Source organism: Lonchura striata, chromosome 9 (genome assembly GCF_046129695.1).
Source record: "Lonchura striata isolate bLonStr1 chromosome 9, bLonStr1.mat, whole genome shotgun sequence".
NCBI classification, from domain to species: Eukaryota; Metazoa; Chordata; class Aves; order Passeriformes; family Estrildidae; genus Lonchura; species Lonchura striata.
Genome location: NC_134611.1, coordinates 9,874,235 through 9,895,224, shown reverse-complemented (window position 1 = coordinate 9,895,224; position 20,990 = coordinate 9,874,235). Strand labels below are relative to the sequence as shown.

The 20,990-nt window shown below is 41.5% G+C and overlaps 1 protein-coding gene across 3 annotated transcripts in view; it reads left to right on the top strand.

The window, feature by feature from the left end:
* Positions 1 to 5,983: 5,983 nt before the first annotated feature.
* Positions 5,984 to 20,990, top strand: part of ZFYVE9 (zinc finger FYVE-type containing 9) — a 55,752-nt gene continuing 40,745 nt past the window's right edge. The window contains exon 1 of one of the 3 annotated variants that reach the window (XM_021529392.3): positions 5,984 to 6,022. The gene's annotated coding sequence lies outside the window, so the exon portion shown is untranslated. Of the gene's footprint in view, positions 6,023 to 7,272; positions 7,402 to 8,091; positions 8,110 to 20,990 lie in introns of those variants that run through there. The other 2 variants (XM_021529383.2, XM_021529399.3) reach the window with 2 other exon arrangements.

Below are 20,990 nucleotides of genomic sequence, written 5' to 3'. Positions count from 1 at the left end.
TACTTTCAGGTCTTCAAATGGAAAATACATATCTGTCAGCATTTTGGGGAGAACATTTTCTGCAGACTGAGTCAATGTCTCAAATTCCTATTCATTTTTGAATCTCAAGATTCTTTTGTCTCAGTGAACCAGGAAGCACATATTTAGGTGGTGATTTCATATCTTCCAAATGATGGCTTTTCAGGTAATCATCATAATAGCCTTTGCCATAAGAGACTCTCAAAGTGGTTTCACAGAGCTTCCTAAGGACTCACAGAAAACTTACTTATGCTGTAGATATAACTATTTTTACTGCACACAGGGAGAGGGGATTATGGGGGTTAAATGTCACTCAGCAAGGCAGGAAAGAGTTGAACAAGAACCTGCTTCTCCCAATTCCAGATCCTGGCAGGTTTTTTGTTACTAAGCACAGACGTGTTCTTCTGGAATAGCCTCACAAATGCATGAACCCCATGAACATGCACTAAAGCTTCCAGCTTCTGGCCAGAACAGGAATGTAATCAAAAAGGTACTTAAGCATTTCCAGGGCTTCTAAATACAGATGAATAACAAAATAAAAAATAAGAATTAAATGATCAAGTTGTTTATTGGAACTACTAAATCCTGTAATTTGACTTCTTGCTTAGCAGAGGCTTTCAAATTACCCGAGTATCACATCTCACTCTCAAATACCAACTCTAAATAATAACCATTGAAAAGTTGTCCTGTGAGTATGAGTGAGTTTACACATGGATTTGTGTCTTCACCCTCTCATCTCTTCCTTGCACTAACCTCAGCCCTGCCATGACTAGGATGACCCTGCTACCACTGACTTCAGCTCCTTCCACATTCTCTGCAAGGCCAGGGCACTGACTGACAGCCTGCCTGCTTGTCACACTGAGTATGGACCACCAGAGCTGGACTTGCTTTGGGTCAGCTCCTCTGTCTCTGGCCATGGTTTGACACAAAAATTGTAAGAACTAAATTTCTTTTGAGACTTACCACTTTTTCAGCTGTGGCAGAAATTGGCCAAGAGATCCTAAAGATACAGGAAAAGGGAAGGGGAGAGGACGACAATTTAATTGAATAAGTGCTATTTCCTTATGAAGTTTGTTGTAATAATCTAAAATGGGTGCCAGAGGGAAAGACAAAAAATTGAGATGTCCTTTAAGTCCAAAGCCCTTTCTCAAGCTCCCATAGAGGTTTAAAACAGATACAGACAGATCTCTTAGAGCCTCCAGGCCAGTGTTTGGCGTATGGACAGAAAAGCTATGGATGTTCAAGATTTAGCCAGCACAGACAGTAAAGAAGTTTTAACCCTTTCAAATGCATAACCTATTGAGTTTACTGTTGAAAAGGATTGTAATATTTTTTCCTTTTTTTCTTTTTCCTTTTTTTTTTTTTTTTTTTTTTTTTTTTTTTTTAACTCCTAAGGATACATGGCACATTTAAAATTTAAACTTGACAAAATAAGAATAGGTATTCAGCATGGAATGACTCTAAACTGACTCACACAATGAGATGGTGACCTAGCAGGCCTTTTTCCTTCCAAGAGATTAAGACCTATCTGGTGGAAAATGCATCATAGATTAATTAAGTGCCCATGTATTAGTGGCTTTATCGTATGACTCACTAATACTGAGCTAACCTTAATATAGGATTCTGAGAATCTTAAGCCAAGGATTTTATTGATTTACATTGTTCTAGTGCAGGTAGTACTTGAGTTTAATGGATGAAGACTGCACAGAATTTAGAAAAATCAAAGATTCAAGACTGATGAGGTAATCAAAACGTATTGAGACAGAAACCACCGGAGCTGGGCCAGTCTCTCAGCCACTAGAGGGCAAAGCCACAGCACTGCAGTCGGCAGCGCCGTCTGCTCGCCTCTTTCTAAGGATGTTATCAGCGAGGGCGTTTATTTTACAACAAAAACTGATTAAATGATCACTAAGCCCTTCACTACGAACGGCGTTAGGAATGAATACTTAGAGTATTGTTTCTGTCAAAGTGTGGCAGGCAAGCAGTTATTAGCAACTGCGCAGAAAAAAAGCCAACATTTTCTTCCATGGAACTGTGAATAAAAGCTTCAGTCACTCAAGAGGTTTGGACTCTTAGGCTCACAGCACAGCCCTTTCCTACTCGAGATTTTGCATATCAGTAGAAGGCTGAGCACTTTTATCAGGAACTATGTTGGGAAAGTAATTAACATTTTGCTGCAAAGTTTTCTAGTTTTTTGACGGTACCAGATCAGACTGAGATTTCGGAATGTTTCAATAACAGAGTTTGGATACATCAGAGCCTTACGTGCAATCCCCTACCCAAGTCAGCCTTTGACCTTCTAATATCAAGAATTCTTGTTCTCTCTACTGGTTCTTGCCCTCTCCTGTGCAATGCATGTTTCAAGCACCTATTCTCTGCTCACACTAAATTTCCCACTGCACTTTTCAGAGATCAGGTGTGGGTCAGCTTTGGGTGGACCTGAGAGACTGCTTTGCACAAGATCAATGTGCTGTCTGTGACAGTGGCCAGAAGCAGATGCTAGAGGAAGAGTTTAGTAGCAGGAAAATCATATAGGCACACATATCAGGAGTATCCTCCCAGCTTCCAGCAATGCATGTCTCAGGCTTCCTGAGTGAGAAAAGTTATCTTGGTATGCAATATGCTACAAAGGCTTTGCCTTCTGTGAACAAGTCCACCCTTCTCTTCAACCATTGTAAACACTGCCTTCCCCACGGCTGCTCCCATCATGTGCTGAACAGCACATGAGCTGTGTCAGATGATGCTGAAAGGGATGACAGGTTGTTACTTCTTAGTGCCCTAGGAAATCAACTTCTGCATAGACAAGCAGCCAGAATTCACAGCTATAGACACAGAGTTCTACCTCCCGGGGAGCAGACTTACAGGACTGAACTCCTGCTTCTGTTAAAATTAAGTTTTTACAACCTCCTGATTTTGACATTCCCAGTGCTGGGAAATCCAGCTTGTCCCATCCTAAACTGTCCTGGTTATTAATTACCTTCCCTGGTAGAAGACCTCACAGGAAGATGAATACATCTGCATACACTCACTGAATCTTGAAGGTCCTTAAAATGTGTGATTGAGTCACCCCTATATCTTCTTTATTGACACTGAAATAGGTTGAACCTTTTCATTTTCAGTCTAAATCATTCTTATTGATCTTCTCTGAACCATCTCTTTTTCAGCTTCTATTAAGGAATTAAGGAGTTTAGGTATCAGGAGCAGTTGGATTAGTACCAGAAAAATAAATAGAGATATCTTTCTATATTCTCCTGTTTATAAGCCCAAGGATTGCATTATCCTCTTGGCTACAGCATCACACCACCTGCTTATTTTCTCCTGATTATATGTGATGATTCTTGAGGTTTTTGAGCATTAACTTATAAAAGCACAAATTCTCTCATCCTAAAATCACTCCCTCTATTCCTTGATGCATGTTTTTACATTTGGCTGTACAGAAATGCACATTACTTGCTATCAAGCTGTCTCAGCTACTTTGCAGCATGACTTGTTATTTATTAATCCCTATTGCTTACAACACTTGCAAACTCTTTAAGTGATGATTTTATGTTTTTCTTAAAACTATTAATATCAATACAATGCAGTGTAGAACTAATTGCCATAGGATGCAGAAACACATTCTTTGATGATGGCTTTTTATTTTCCCATTTTGTAACTGTCAGTTAGTTAGAGTCTCAACAGTTCAATAAGTGCTGTGATGAGTCGGTAGCATTTTGGCTTCTTAATTAAAATGCTGCAAGTTACCAGAACAAAGATTTTGCAGACCTACTTACCTTCATCAACCAAACTTGTAATGCCATTTAAAAAATAAAATTATTTTCACAAGATTTATTTTCCACATTAATTTGTAGTTATTGTGTTTCCACTCTTTAATTCTTTTTCAATCAAGTAATGTAGATAATGTCCCATTTTATTACCCAGAATTCTTGTCAGTCTGGCAGGTTGTAATTACCTTGGTCACCTTGTTTACCCTTTAAAAATATTGGTACAATATTTCATCCAGTCCTCTGGAACTTTAACAGTGTTCCAAGATTTATTGAAAATCAACATTAATGGTCTAAAGATACTCTGTGCCAGTGCTTTTAAAACTGTTGGATGCAAGTTACCTGGACCTGCTGATAGCCAACTTCATTAGCTTCTGTTTAACATCCTCCTCAGTGCTTGTTGTAATGGAATGTATTTCATCATCATATGATATTTGTGTATCATATGGCTCTTCCCCAAAAAACAGACCAGGAATAGTTATTGAGTTCTTCTGCCTTTCCTACACTGTTGTTAACTGTTCCACTATTTCTGCCTAGGAACAGAGTGAAGACAGTATGAAACTTCCTTTTCTCCAGGTTTCTGCAAGTTTTACCACATAGTTTAAAAATCCTCTTATTTGTCCTTAACTCTGCAGTTCAAAGATTACTCTGGCATAATTTTGAATTCCCTGGAACTCCTAGATCCCAGAGTACACACATTGTTACATACATCTTTGTATTGACCCTGTAACTCTGTGCTACTCCCTGCAACCAGGGCACCTCAGAGGTTCCCTTCACCTTTCTAAGTGTGGACCTCTTTCCCCCTTTCCCATCCCCTGCCTTTTGCAAATTGGAGTATCCTCTTCTCTCCTTTATGCCTTTCTCATAAAGAGCTGGGAAAAATACTTGGGAAAAGAGGTGGCAAGCTCAATAGTAAGGTGTCCCGTGGGATAGTATCAGGCACCATTTCTTATGACAGTGCTGTGGAGGCCCACAGACATGGAAGAGCTGCAGATCCATTTTGGAGAGTTTGTAACTCGGACTCTTGTGCCAAGTGAAAGGTCATGGTCCATGGTCTTACAGCCTTGCTGTGGCTTGGGATTAAAATTATTCCTTTGGTTTGTTCACAGTGTTTCTCACTATCAATATTGAAATGTTTCTTCTTCTAGCAGAGGGAGCACATTGAGAACACAGGATGGGCAATTTCCCTGCTCTAAGCTCAGGTGTCTGGCACCACAACTGCCTGGAGCAGCTCCTGGAGTTTGTGGAGTTTGCTGCTTCTCTAGATACATCTTCATTAGGAACAAGTCATGAGGCATCCAAGCTACCCAGGGGGAATGGGGAATGAGACCATCACCTTAACTCACAGAAATTATTCCCATTGCTCCTAACTCCTGTTTTGCATGCTTTCATGCTTTGCCTTCTTGCAAAACAGCCAGTTATGATACCCTTCAGGAAAAACCTCTCTGTTTTTGGTGAGAAGATATCCCAGTAAATGGCTGTATCCAGAGGAATAAAAGCAGAAAAAAATTATGGTAGCAATATGCCTCCGTGAGGTAGATCACAGATGGCAAAGCTATGCACTTGCATGCATTTGGCCAGAGGTTATGGAGTGTTATGCCACTCACTCTTTAATTAATTTCCCTTTTTTTGTCAGGCATATTGTATGTTTATCAGTCTGAGGTGCTTCATGAGAACCATTTTGAGGACAGTAATGGTGTATTGCACCAATCTGAACCCCTCATCTGTGCTTCACAAGCATGACAACACTAATTGCTAAAGAGATAGCAAGTTGGGGTTAACCAGGAATGCTTTATGGGAGTAAATAAATTCCATCTCCATTAACATGCTACTTCCAGCTATGATGGATGAGCATTTTTTATCTCCTCAGCTATTTGCCCATGGATTGATGATTCAGTTGATTGGGAGTATCTCATATTTTTCGCTTGAAAAGCACATAGTTCCACCAGAATCAATGAATAAACATTAAGTGCCTCCCTTTCATTTCAAGCAGGATGGGCTGATGCTCTTGGAGCAAGGAGGCCTAGTTTTTATCACCGGGGCTCATTACACTGAGTTCACTGACATATGTGGCAAGTTTATGGAGAAGCCCAACCTGCTGGAAAGTGATGGGCTTCCTGTAAGTGTGAAGAAGAGGGAATGGCCCTGCAACTGCATTAGCAGCCAGCACACTCACCTTTCCCTCCTTCCTGGGCTGACATGGCACTGCTGCAGCCGGGGGATCACGGACCTGCACAAAGGTGAGGGGACAGCGACTCCTTCCCATTCCCCTGGCACCAAGCGAACCTTTCCTGAGGGGGAACCGAGGTGATGGTTTCCTGAGGCGAGGGGTGGGGTGTTCCTGAGGTGAGGGCTTCCTGAGGAGGGCGATGAGGGGTTCCTGAGGCGAGGGGCGAGGGTTCGTGAGGCGCTGGGCGCTCGCTCGCCCGGCTGAGGCTGAGGCGGCGGTGAGGGCGCGTTGTGCCGCTCCGCAGCCCGGCGCCGCTCCGCAGCCCGGAGCCGGCCCGCAGCCCGGAGCCGCTCCGCAGCCCGGAGCCGCTCCGCAGCCCGGCGCCGCTCCGCAGCCCGGAGCCGGCCCGCAGCCCGGCGCCGGCCGCTCGCCGCCCGCCCCGCGCCCGCCGGGCCGCGGCACACTCGGGGAGTGACATTTCCTGGAGTTCCGAGCGCCCGCAGCAGCGAAGAGTCCCGCTGCCGGCATGGGCGGCCGCCTCCTGTTGGAGAGAGAACGGGCGGGACTCCGGGCGCAGTGTCACGCTTTGGCACTGTCGGCTCGCTATATCGCGGCTCCTGTGGGGAGCGAGCGGGGTTGTTGGTTGTTGTGCGGTTGGTTGTTTTTGTTTTTTTTCTTTCTTTTTTAATTTGTTGTGTTTATATTTTTATTTTATTTTATTTTATTTTTATTTTATTTTTATTTTTTAATTTCTGGAAGCCTCTTTGCTGAGGACTGAACGTGTCTGCCAGCGGACGGCTCCGGGCCTCGCACCTCTCGGGGCAGCCGAGGGCGTCCCGCAGGATGGTGTCCCTCTCCGATTGTGGAGACACTCAACATGAAATGGCGAAATAACACATGTTCGGCTCCCAGCTGCGAGTTCTTCTGACCAGGTTTCGTGGAGCGATCACACTACACACATTGCAGCGGCTGCCCGGAGGCGCGTCCCTCGGTCCCTCGGCCGCAGGGCACCGGCAGCGCCCGGTAGCGGCGGTGGGTGCCCGGTGCCGCCTCGGCCTCTGTGCGTGTGTGTGGCTGTGTGGCTGCGGAAGCCGCGGCCTCGGCGAGTCCCCGCGGGGACAGAGCGGGCGGCTGCTCCCGCTGTGCGGCCGCTGCGGGGGTGCCGGTGAGGACCCCGGGCCCGGTGCGGAGGTGCGGGCGCGGACCCCGCGGCGCGGGGCGGGGGCGCGGCCGCTGCGCGCCGCCTCCCCGGCGGTGCCGCAGTGCCGTGCGCTGCCGCCGGGCCCGGGCAGGGGGCGCTGCTGCCGGGCGCTGCGGCGGCCTTGGCCGCGGAGGCAGCGAGCGAGCCCGGCTGGCGGCGGCGAGGGCGCGCCGGCCCCCAGCGCTCCCGGGCGGACCCGGGAGATCCCCCTCGCCATGCAGACCCGGCGGCGCCTGCTGCCTCTCGAGGTGAGTGAGCGGCGTCCGGCGCGTCTCCCGCGGGCCCGGAAGGCCGGGGTACCCCGCTCCCCAGGCCCCCCGCCGCCCGCAGCGAGGCCCCGCGGGCGGGCGGGCGGGGAGGGCTCCGGCGCATCGGTGGAGCCGCCGTATCGCCGACAGCGCCCTGGGCCTGCCGGCTCCGGGCGCCCCCTGCCCCGCCACCCTCGTCCTCGGCACGCCACCAAGGGGAAGGCAGCGGTCGCCCCCCAGCCCTCCCCGGCGGCCGCCGTGGTCCTTCGAGCCCTCTCCCCGCCGTTCCCCCTCCGTCCCCGGGCGTCCGGACTTGGTGACCCGCTCGCCCGGGGCACCTTTCTCCCCGCGCCGGCGATCCCGGGGATGGGGAAGGAGCTGCTGCTCCCCCCGGGACGCCTCGGGTGCCGGCGCGGGGCAGGGCGAGGTTGTGCCCGGGCAGCCGCGGCTGCCGGCCCGGGCAGGGGAGGATCCCTGTTTGCATCTCGTGCCCTTTTTATGGCCTGATCTCCGCTCTCTCCCCGGGCAGGGAATGTTACTTGCTCATCGCGATGTGTAACAAGTCACTCCTGCAATGGTGGTAGTGGTGGAGGGGGATGGGGAGAGCGGGCGGGATGCGTTTTATAACATCTCTAATTACGTGAAATTGTGGTCATGTCTCACTCTAAGAATAACTGGCACTCTTGGCATGTCAGACTTTTTGCAGAGGTAGGCTAGTTTCTTGCTCATAAATGTTATGGCTAAATATGTGCCTGTGGCAGAGTGTGGCTCAATAAATGTTTTTATCTTCTTAACCAGATAGAGAAGCAAGTAGCAGATAGAAATTGTTAGACTTTATGTTTTCTTGTAAACGATCTTCTTTATTTATAGACAGGATGTTCCTTATTATTTTATGACAGAGGTTTTTCAGAGGGTGGCATTTTTACACATATTTTCATTCCGTTCAGATATTAAAAGTTAACTGAGTTTCATCAATCTTCTATTAAGTGTCTCAGATTAGAATTTCTGAATAACCCTCTCTTCAGTTTTTGGGTCCAGACTGAACTCAAACCTGGAAGGAACCGTGTAAAAACAAATAAAATAGTAATAATGAAAAAGATGGTCTACCTGAATAAAAGCCTTTCTTTTCTTTGGGCAGCATTTAACTGACTAGGCAAGGCTTTAAAACATTGTGATTAACTTCTATTAGCAAATAATTTTTGATTGCATGGAACAAACTCAGATTTTAGATACACCTTCAGTGGCTGAAACATCCAAATCCTTTGTTACTGCTTGAACCTTCTGTGTGCTTTTTATAAAGTTACGGCATGTGATGCAAAATGAGAAGATCAGTCTCCTTGACCCAAGAGAGACAAATTTAAAAATCTCTTCAGAAGTTTGGGGAATCTGAAATGGAAGCTGAAGAAGGGTCTAAAATTTCAAACAAGCCTCCCCCTCTAATTGAAGCCCTGATCAGCCCTGAACAAGTTGCCATGTTCTGACACACTGTGATTTATTTGCATTGCTTTATGGTGCCTCCTTTAGTGTGTGAGAAAGGAAGAAACCCACCCCAAAACTGCCATGCTGACTCCTGATATTGGGTGTTATTTTTGTGTGTTAGCTTTGAGTCAGTTACGAGGCTGGGGATTAAATACTTTCAAACACACACTCATTTCAGGATCTGAGGCCTGGGGCTAAGGCTGAGATGAAATACAGTTTTTTTAGCTTGGCATAAAGTCTGGCTGTGATTGTCTCAGGGAACAAAGGTAGAGACTGAACAAAGATGCAGTATTAAAACTTGTGGCCAAAGAATGATCAGCTTTTAATGTCTGTTGTAGTCTGTCCACTTGCTGTGCCAGCTTTGGCAGAAAACAGCTTGCTTATTTTTCGGTTTACAGGCTATCTATAGAAAATTACCTAGAAATTATTTTGCTAAAGGATTAGAGTGGCCCTCTGAATACAAGTTGACCAAAAAGAGGTTTGGAGAAGAAGTTGTGTGTTGATGTTTTGTCGATCAGAAAAACCTTTTCTATATACTGAGCTGAGAATCTTCCCAATAAAACTGATTTTTCTTAATGGAAAATCAGTTGAGGAATGTTTCAGTGCACAGTTTGTCTGTGTGCTGATGAATCTGTGATCTTTTCCAGAACACTGTTGTAAGATGTCAGTACATTCATAGGCTTCTTTGAAAGTGTTATATAAAGGCTAATGTTTATTTTTGTAATGTGACTGAGATTAAATAAATTGAAGGGTGGCCTGTTTATGGTTCTATTTGTGATTCTTTAGGAGACTTGGACTTTTATATGGACAGAAAAGTGAACTAATATGCTTGGTTTTCCCTCCTGTTGTTTCTCTAAAGCATTGAGAAAAGTATAATGGTATAGGTTGACAAAACTTTGCATTGATAAACAGTAGAAAGTCAAAAGTAAATAGCTGAAAGTAACTGAAAGTATTGAGTTTTAGCTGATAGAGACAGCTTTCACTTCTGTGTTAGCTAGAAGTGTTGGCTATATCTTGCAAGCCTGTGAAAATTGTAGGTTAATGCAGATGGATAGGGTGATATAAAATATACATAGTAGTTTCTACTTGAATTGGAATTGAGGAAAACCGAATTCAGGATATGTATTGATACAACTTTTTGGACTAATGACTAGAGCAAAACATTCTATATAGTTATCAGAAAAATTGCACACTGAAAAATCAGTGTGATAAAAGTAAATGACCTTTGTCATAATGCACACAAATATCATTTATATGTAAAGAGGAATTATTTGTCTTATCTCTATAAATAATTTTATTTTTACATACAAGTAAAGTATCTTCCTACTTACTATTTGTTTGGCTGAGTTTCACTTCAGCTGCTATTCAGGTTGCCATAGCAGGTAGGTAGAATAGGAAAAATACTTTTAAGGCGAGCTTATATGCATTCTTTCACTGAATAATTCCAGTCTGGTTTATTACTGGATTATTGCATCAGTAATTATATTACTGCTGTATTGCTGCAAGAGACAAGCAGAGATGGCTAATATTGGTACTTCTTTTTCAGCCTTCCAAGTAGTACATCAGCATCAAATAGGCTTAACGTGAGTGACAGAGGAAATCCATAAAGTGTCACTTAAACTATTTTAAAGGTAGTTACTAGAGAAATCTAATTAATTAAAAAAACATAGTTGAAGGCAAGAATGCATGGCCAGGAACTTCAGGGTATGAACAGAGGGTCAGTTTTTCCTTCCATATTCTTTCTTCCAGATCTGCTCAAGGGAGAGGGGATGTAGAGCAGCAAGTCCAGTCAGCTGAGATGTGCATAGTTCTGTTACAGTAAAAAAAAAAGAAGGCAAAAAAAAAAAAAAAAAAGAGGTGATAACCTAAGTGAAAAACAGGTGTGGAGTTACAGCCTGTAGATCTTCTGTGTTTTAGAAGTGTGGAGCTGGAGTGCTCTCTGAAGAGCTTGTGTGAGATCTTCAGTCTGAGGATAAACTAAGGGAGTAGTTGTGTTAGTTATGAAGGCTGGGAAAAAGAGAGCTTTAGGAAACTTCAACATTGTTTTGTTTTCACTTGAAATTTGATCATTTGGAAATGTCAATATGTGGCAGTGTGACCATATGTTATGCTTTGAAGTTTTGGTGTTGATGTATAGAACTTTTCACACGTTTTGTCCCCAGTGTCTCTATGTTTCTTGAGTAGATATTATCAACTTTCATATGGAGTTATTTGCAGGTAATGCTAGTAGCTATACCCCTCTATATTTTGTCTCTATGTTGTATATAGGATATATAAATATCTGTCTTGCTTGCTATATGTGTTAATATTGCTAATACTGTACCTCTGATATTTTGATGCCATCCGGAGTTACAAACCTATCTAGGAATCAGTGGGGTATCAGTAGTGTCACTTGTTTAAGGGAACACCCTGAAGGTCCAGAAGCCTTCCAGTAAGCTCTGCTAGGATTTTCTAGGTTTGTCTGTCAAGAATTTTACTGCATGCTGCTTGTTTCCTATAGTTCTTCCCCCTCCTTTTAATATCCACAAGAAGCTTGATGAACTTTTGTTTTTAAGAGCTTGATGGCATAGTGAAGTTGAGTAGGGCTTCACATTTGGAAATGGTATTGGCTTAGCAATTTTTTAAAACACTGTTTTGCTGAGTTTCTGTTGCAATTTGGTTCCAGCATAGTGACAAAGGTGGGAAGCTTTCCCATGGAGACTTGAGGCATCAGCTGGTGCTTTAGGCAGTGCTGCTGGACGCTGTGTAGGGGATGGTTTTGTATGTAAAGCAGTGCAGTAAATGTGCCTTTGCTGGTGTCTTCTGGTTTTTGGCCTGACTTGAGCTGAACTGATGTTTGCAGTGGTTACAAAAAAGCACTAAAGCCTAATATGTACAAAGCTAGGTGTGTTTCTTCCTCTGCTATTTTCTATGTGTGAAAATGTTGTAGAATTCAGTTTGATAACTATTTTAGGGCTGTTTCTCAGCTATTCTTCATTAGAGAAATTAGGGACGATCAAAGAGGCTTGAAGTGTTTTGTGCTTTTCTTTGCTTGAGCTGAGAAGATCCCTTGTTCAGTTAAGAGCTAGGAAAGACATGCTTTATACCAAATTATTACCATGCTGACTGGTACTGTTTCAGAATTTTCCTTCTTGAGTACTTCTACTACAGTTTTGCAGAAGAGGCTCTTTTTTTGTTAGTAAAATGGTAGCTGGGAGGAACTTGTCATTCCTCTTGCCAGCGTACAAAGAATCCAGAGGACATTTGCTATCAGGTGATAAATTGAAATTAGGCCATACTTGAGTCAGAGATTCATGTGTGCTCTATCAATTACAGAAGAGCTCTAGCTGCTCTAGTAGTACTTAACAGCTTTCTGGCTTCTTGCAGTTTTAAAAAAACACTGTAATTGGAAATTTTTTATTTACTTTGACAATATACTGAAGCCTTTTAAATAAATAATCAAACTCAAACTTTATACACGTTTTAGGTACATTTCTATTTCACTCCAAGTTTAAAATTTTATTTAGGGAAGTAATACGGGTGAAATACTTCAGTAGATTCATAGCAGATTATCAATGGAAGAACATACACTGGTACTTTTCTCCAAAAAGTAGTGTGATGCACTTAAAAGAAGTTGGTAAATATTCAGTGGAAGAAGAAGATCAAAGAGCTTTCTAAATCGCATAATACCTTCTTTATCTGTGAATGACACTGACTATTACAGGAGCTTTTCTTGTTTCCAGGTTCAGTTTTGTTGTGTCAAAACTCTGCCTTGAACTCTGTGTACATGTTGTCTTAGCTGTTTGCACTCCAAGTGTGAACTAGAAGATTGACTTAAGAACACTAAAATAAAAGCCAAGCCATGTGAAACTATGATTTTATGGTGTATGTAGTTACTATAAATTCAAGAAGAATTGGAAAATCATATGAATATGCATACAATTTATTGCTTAACTAGTTGGCCAGTCAGATAATTGGAAGTTTGTAAGATACTACATCACAAAAATTGTAGGTATTTTCAGATTTGTGAGTTTTTTGTTTTTCAGATATTTACCATGCTTCTCTTGCATTTCTTTTAACCCAGTCAATGAAACTGTTTTCATCTGCTTAGTTTTCTTCTTCAACAGCTTCAATTTCTTTTCCTCTCATTTTGAACTGTTGGATTTTAAGAAGAAAGTTGATGACTGGTGTCAGTAATAGTAAAATATGAGTCCTGGTTTCTGAGGATGTAGATTCCTCTGGTCTGTGTGGTGCACAGACCTCATTCTGATCTTGGGTGTGCCACACATGAGTATCTCTGAGGTGCACTGTGGTGATGAGCGTGGGGGTGAAAGTAAACCCTGCCCCAGTTATCTGCTGAAGGTGCCTGGCAGAATTAAATTTGTATTCCCACTTCAAGTTCTGCAGCTCTGAGCTTTGCATATCAATTTAAACAAAATGAAATTAATCTTGTTTCTCTGCCAGGTTGGGAAGTGTGCTGAGTGAAGAGGTGCACATTTGGTTTTTCTGCAGGTGTTGTAGAGAAGCAAAGGCAGAGGTGGATAATGTGCTGGTGGTTCTTAAATAATGTGATATGAAAGAGAGAAGTTTATCTTGTGTACTACTCCCAGCAATTCCTGAGTAGGGGTAGTGCTGATCTGTCTTTTTAGTGCATCACATCAAGGAGCTTGATGACACCGTCCAATACTGAGGACAAAGAACTGGGCTTGATAAACCTGGTGTTCTAAAGAGTTCAGTGGTTCTTGCATTGAGTCAATTCAGTGTGCTGGAACCAGTAATAAGGAGCTGAAATACTGGGATTCTGTTCTAGATCTGTTTCTGATGGCTGTGACTCATTTTCCACCCGTAATTCTTTAGATTCTGTGAAAGATTTTGTACGTAGCAGGGAATTTATTCCATGATCTGGAGATGGAGAGAAGTATGTTTTGTTTCAAGTAGGAAGATGTGTTGAATGAGTTTATTACAGTGTAAATCTTATCTGATATTATATGTATCCAAGTCCTTGGAGATACTATATTAGTAAGCATTTTGTTCCACCATCTGTGGAATGAAAGAATCTTGTTTTTCTGTAGATGTAAATCCTTTTTGCCCCAAAGTATCTCTTCCCTTCCTTCCCTCTGTGCATTAATCCCATCTTTCTCACATAACACCATAATTCTGGGGATTTTTTCCAGAGCTGTGTGGGTATTGATTGCCCAGCAGGTTGCTGCCAAAATACACAGAGCAGCTTGCTTTTCCCTTGGAGGGCAGTCACTTGGATTTGTTTTTACACTGTAGATACTCATTTTCATGACAGATATATAAATGAGCGTAAGAGCATAAAGAATAGTAAATAAGAATATAATCCCATAATCTTAATTTCTATAGGAGATTGGATTAAAGATACAACACTTGAAAAGTGGCAGCATCTGAACACTAAACCAAATATGTAAATCCTCCTGTTCATATTACTGAGGCTCTGAATACTGAGCTTTCTTTGTAGACTGGAGGAGACAAAAAAGCTACATGGTTAAAATATACCCAGCCAGTCATGCCAATGTAATTTTTTTATTCCCTATCTGCACTGTAATGCAAATATATGAACATTTAATATGAATTGAGATAACATAAGAGGAAGGTTCCCTCTTTGTGATTTTTTTTTTTTTCATTTATCCTCCCAGCCTTTGAAATTGCACATTCTCCTGTGATGCTATGGCTTGGAAATAGCTTGCTTCTGAGGCTTGTGTTTGGTAGAGAAAGGGGCAGGTATTTCTTATTTACACCCTTTTTGGGCTATATCCAGTGTAAAGCTGCTGTTTTTGTTGGCCCAGCCACACTGACAGTCCAGCAGAACATATTGGTTGTCAATGTGTTACAAAGGTACATTGTAAATGCTGTGTTAGTTAATTCAAAATGAATGTTTTAATGGTCTCTTATTTGGTGAACTTGAAAGTACATGGAAAGCCCACTTCTTAGGTTATATTATTAACAGATTACTTTAAATAGCATATATATTGAAACAGCCTCTTAGCTGAAACACGAAATTGCATTGATTGTAGTAATTTCGTACTGTGTTTTTGTAGAAATAATGAAGGCTGCACAAAGCCCCAGCATATTTCATGGGTTTCACAGCTCTTTCTTGACTCTTTTATAAATGTAACTTTAAAAGGTTATTGCTTAAGCATCAGTCCACCTGTGTGCTTTTCTGCTTTCAAGTAATTGTATTGGTATACTGGCTTAATAGCTTCTATATTGTATTTACCTTGGTTTCACTTAACAAGTAATTTGTAAAATGCATTTTAACCCATCTCTGGAATTTGCTCATAGACTTTCTTTTTGAATGCTCATGTAGATTTATTATTATGCCAATTAGAAATTGTTTCTTGAGACTCACGGGCAATAGGTAGATGCATATGTGGTGGTTTTGTTCCCTTATTAATTTCCTATAATACCCCTTGTGGCTATATATTTTTTTTTCATTAAGCTTCATTTCTGTGAAATGAAAGCTTTTAATGTAATTGTAACATGGCTATTAAATGTAATTGTACCTTCTACTTTGAGGAAACATGCAATAGCGCCTCCTATGTAGTTAATAAAACTTATTTTGACTAGAGATTTCAAATACTGAGATACTTGAGGGAAGTGGTCCTGGATGCTGAGTACCCACTATGTGTATGTGTCACAAAATGCATTTCAGGCCACAAGATTGGGGGTGTAAATGAATTTGTGAAGGAGCTTAACAATTGTCAGTAATGATGAGGAGGGGTAGGAGGCAGGTTGGCAGTTAGGACAGTGTCTTAGGATATGACTGTTATTTTAGCCACGTGTACTTTTTTTTTCTTTTTTGATGGTCAGCCCTCTAAAGACTTCCACTTCTGTTTGCAGAGTGGATGAACCTCTGTTGCTGTTGGGTTTGCTCCCATTGTTCTTAATCTCATGTGGTTAGTAAGGTTGTTTACTAGTATGTTTATGTCAGTAATGAACAGTAATGTTGGAACATGAGGTTTCTTATGCTTTTGGGGTTTTTTTGTCAGAGAAAGAAGAAAGCTTGGGTAGGGAAAAGACAAACGGATGCAGGAAGAAGTGAATGGGGAAGGAATGTGAGAGGGGAAAAGGAGCCCTCCAAATGAAGAAAACAGGACAGGAAGGGTAAAGTGGTGGAGATCCATGGCTGAGCTGAATCAACCACCCACCCCATCAGTGGACAGAAGAAGTGGCAGAGGTTTCTCAGTTTTGATCTATCTGAGAAATGTTGCATCTGAGTTTAGAAGAATTTGGAGTTCCTACAGCTCTGTAAGATTTCTGATAACTGTATTAATACTCATAACTCATTAATAAGGAAGCCTTTCAAATGTTTTTGGGTTTTGTCTGTTAAGTCTTTATATTTCCTGTGCCTGCTAACAGAGATACAGAATTACGGCTACATAGTATTATAACTAAAACTTCATGGAGCCCAGCATAAATTTTAGGTAGATGTCCTGAATTGCCTCAGTGGTACAGTGTATTCTTTTTAGTGAAAAGAAAAAGCTTTACAGTGCACCTAAATGCAAGTTACTGCTTCTGGTGGTTAGTGCTTCTGGTGGTTAGTGCTCAGTCCCTTCAGCACTGTTACAAGCATGTTAATGGCCCTGAGCAGAGATGAGGTGCTCAGAAATAGCAGTTTCAGTACGCACTGTTGCCATGGATTATTGAGTCGTCTCGAATGAGTTACTAGTTACAGATGACTTAAGACATAATGCACTGTGAGCATCAGCAGTGATGTTAGTTAGATCATGATCACAAACGTGGGAGGGAGCTTTGCTACACTTGACAACAGTGTTTTATAATGTGTTTGGTGTGATATGAATATAAAAGTCTACAGAAAATGGGAATTAAGTTACCTACTTAGAGATAATTTCAGGGCAAAAAGAGTATGAGATAAAAGTCTATTTATTTCAGGGTTGTATGGTAATCCAGCTTTGCATAGCATAGAATTTGATAAATGGTAACCATTTGATGTCTATAATTATAATTCTTTAAAAGTTATGTCCGAATTTAGAACGCTTTTGTGTGGCACAGTTATCAGATGAGCAGAGATGACCACAGGAGTGGAGGAAATGAAGCCTGTTGATAAAGGTGGTGTTACTAGGAGCCTGACTGCTTTCTAGTGGTCTTTCAGAGTTTTTGCCTGTTCGGATGGTCCATTCTCCAAAGAGCAGCTGAATGTATAAATTGTGTTGCTTCCAGCAGCTTCTGTCCCCGATGGATACAACTCGAAATTGATGGGCTGGTAAATTGTAGCAAAGCAGTTTCCCTTCTTGCCCATTGTCCTTTTGGTCTGTCCCATTCTGGTTGTGTGGCAAATCTGGCTTTTATTATCAGCTTTTGCTCACTGGCACTTGCAAGTGTCAGTCCCACATGAGCTTTATAAAAAAGGACAGTTCCTCAGGAGTTGTAGGCTTTTAGAGATTCTAGGGGACCTCAGTTGGTTCTTCCTTTATTGCTCAAATCTAAGAAAGATTTGAAATAATGTTGAGTCTATTTGGATTTCATTCTTGTTTCTACACTACACTGGAAAGAAGAAAAATTCATAAAGTATTAGAATATAGGATTAATCCACTCTGGGATAGAGTGTGCAGCTTTAAATAATTTTATTTTTCAGATGTACTAAACATCAGAGTCAAAACCTTCTCAAATACTGAAACACAGAAATGATCCCATAAACCTACTTGTTCTATATGTTTACTTTAGTTTGTGTTTGAATAAAGATAAATAACAGCTTCAGACCAGAATGTTAAATTGATTAATTTTTAAAAATAACTATGTTGTTATATTGATGACATTACTTGGAACCCATGCACAAATTAAGGAACATGATTTCATATTAAATTTATGTTTAATGCGCTGTGCATTAGCTTTTTGTGATTTACAGTATTTTAACCTTGGAAGTTGCATGAAAGAAAATGTTACAAAACATTAGCTACATAAACCACCGCATTTTGAAGTGACCTCTACGAGCATATGAGTAAGCTCAGGAAAGGATTTTTCCCTTTTTTTTTTTTTTTTTCCCAGCTGTATTCCTCTGGAAAAACTTGCGTGGAAGGCAGCACTGTGGTGTAAACCTATCTATTTGTTCTTCCCCAGAGCAGGGATGGATCCTTTTCCAGGCATCAGAGGCAGTTACATAAGCAGGAGCTGGTTCCTGTCTCCAGGTGCTGAGGCCTCTGCAGTGGGCTGGGGCTGCTTGGCAGGGCTGGGGTTCGTGTCAGGAAAACAAATCAATTGTTTCTCCTTGAAATAGTGAAAAAGGGTAGGAAATGGAATTTTATTTCTACTGTAAATGGTTATAAAGCAGGTGTCCTTTTCAGATGAGCTGCTTTTATTTTCTGGAGCACAAAGGTTGATAATGCTGCTGTAGTTGTTCTTGTCTCCCTGCTACTTTGGACTGTGATACTTCCTATAATGCTGCTTTGAAGTTGCTGCTCTTTTGACTGCCTTACTACTGCTCAGGCATGTGTGAATGTCTCCTTATGGAAACTTGGCTGGAGACAAAAGTGGAAATAATGGCTTTAAAATGGCATGGGGGAGAGTCAAGGGAAAAGATGCAAATATAGGTGAAATAATTAGAGAGACTGTTCTGCTTTAAGCATTGTCCACTTCTGTTTGTTCGGTTGATTGGAAAAAAAGACAATGCAATGCAACATTGCAATAGTTTATCTTTCATCAGCATTCATGGGTAGTGAGCTGGTACAAAGTGTTGTATTACACAGAAATAGCCTGCCATGCCCTAGCCTGCTCTTGGGTGCATTTATGTTGAGTAGTAGGGACATCAGCAAATTATGGAAAGTAAAGCTGAAGGATGCTTGGTCATCTTGAGCTTTTGGTGCAGGGAAAAAATTATCAGTGACTGTATCTTCTTTGTATTTGTTGCATTTCATTTTTGCTGCTGTATTACTAAATGGATTTATGGTGAGTTTTAATTGGATTTTTCTAATCTGAATTGTGGTATACAGCATGTATTTTATAAAAAATCTGCATAATTTGCTGTTTTCTTTAATTACTTAGAATTCTGTAAATAGTTTTTTTTTTTTCTGACTGCATTGAATGACTACTGTTTTAATTTATTAATAGAACACTTAATTTTGGAATGCTTAATTTGGGGTCTAATCTGAAGTCCTTGCCATTGCAGGCATTTTGAGCTGTGTGGCAGATATTGCTGCTGCTGTGTCACAAATGCTTTGTAACACCTGCCCTTCCCTTCATTTGGCACCTGCTAGGTAGAAAGAACTCCATGTCTGGGGACAAAAATGTTGGGCATGTGGTAAACCACCACTGTTCCAAGCATTACATTACTTGAGTGAAGAACCCCCTTTTCCATTTGTGAAAGTTTAGCTTCCAGACTGATTGGTCAGATAAAATAATTAATTTTACATTACTGACGTGTGTCCTGAAACTTTCTACCTATCTCCCCCCTTTTTAAGTACACTGATTTCCTGTTCATGTAGCCCCCTGCTATGGTATTCCTTGTAATTTGTATTTTCTTGCAGAGTTGAGGCCTGAACAAATCCCTTGTCTGTAGTCTCTGAATCTCCCATCTGATACTTGCAGAGTGTAGACAAGGTAGGAAGTGAAGATACCAATGTTGAAATCTGGATTTGCATTTAAGATAATGCCTAGTTCAACTAATCTAGCAATAATAAAGTGCCTTAAAATGGCTGCAAAAGTCTCCCTGCCTACTCAAAGACATCTCCTCCCTGGTAGCACATTATAGAGGATCTGTAGTGTAGTTAAGAGTTGGATCTTTGCCAGTAGATGGAAGCATTTTTTAGCATCTCCTCATGCTTTGAGCATTTTTTGCATTTTTTTCACCATAGTATCAAAATTGCTTCTTTTTCAGTCTCTTTCCATTTATTATAAGCTTTTCCAGTTTCTGCTAGTTCAGATTACTTTCATTTAATGTTGTAAACATTTTTTACATTCTTTTTTGTGGAAGATATTTCTAATTTTGTATTTTTGGAGTTACTTCCTTCTATTCTTCATCCTTTCTTTATTCTGTGCATGTCTCTGCTTGTCAAATTTCTCTTCAATTTCTGTTTTGCTTTTGCAGTAATTGGGAGTTGCCTTCTTGGAGCTCCTGAGGGAAATCAGACATGTAGGGTACAACCAAAGCAGCACCTGAGTGACGCCACTTGTAGGGCAGGAGACAGAGGAGTTCAGCCCACCACCAGCAGAAGAGATAAGGAACTGAAATGCTCCAGGTAGCAAACTGGGACAGCAGGGACACTGGTCCTCCTTCCTTTGCAGTGATCTTAGGTCTCAGTGGGCCCATAATTTTTAGGTGGAAATGTATGTATTTTTTATAAGTGTGATGGAGCCCTTTTTTAGCAGTGTGTGTGATTCAGAGAAAACCTAATAATCACTAGATTATATGTTGTTGTGAGTATTCTTGGCTCTCATTTGTATGTATTCCTTTTGTCCTCAATTTTCTTTTAAATACACTTTTCTTACATTCTGTTCTTACTGGAAAAAGAATTTGGCTCTGTTGCCAACTTGGTTTTTTTTTCATGAAATCCGAATGTTGTAATTTACTTTTTTAATTTTACTTTTTGTTTAAATATGCTACATTCATATCTATAAGCATGCTTTGATTTTTGCATTGATCTTTGCAAGGGGAAATAGCTGCTGAGAGTAAATGTTGAACTGTAAACAAAAAGCTCCAGGACTTCCAGGTAATATCTCTTCAAAGCTTACTTTGGAGACTGGCAGCCATTGATTGGATCTTCTCTGTTGAGTGGTTACACACAAAAAAGTCATTGCCCGGGAAGAATGGAACAAGGAAAGAGGAGCAGAGTAAAAACAATGAATAATAAAGCTGTGCCCTGAATATTGCTTGCCTAGAAGGTTTGCTGGCTTAGAGCAGGGGTGTCAGCACAGCTCGTTTCAGCTGTGGGTTGCTAGGGCTGATCCCTTTCTGATCAGGGAAAGTTGAGCTCTGTGGTTAATGTATGACTGGTTCATGTGATGTTCGTGATGCAGCTGACAGGCCTTGCCATAAATCACAGTCAGAGTTGTCATTAATTGATCTGTCTTTTCAAAGGGGTCATGAAAACTGAATCATTTTCCTGTACTACAGGCTGGGAAGGGACATGGTGGTGGTACAGAAAACCTTCCTC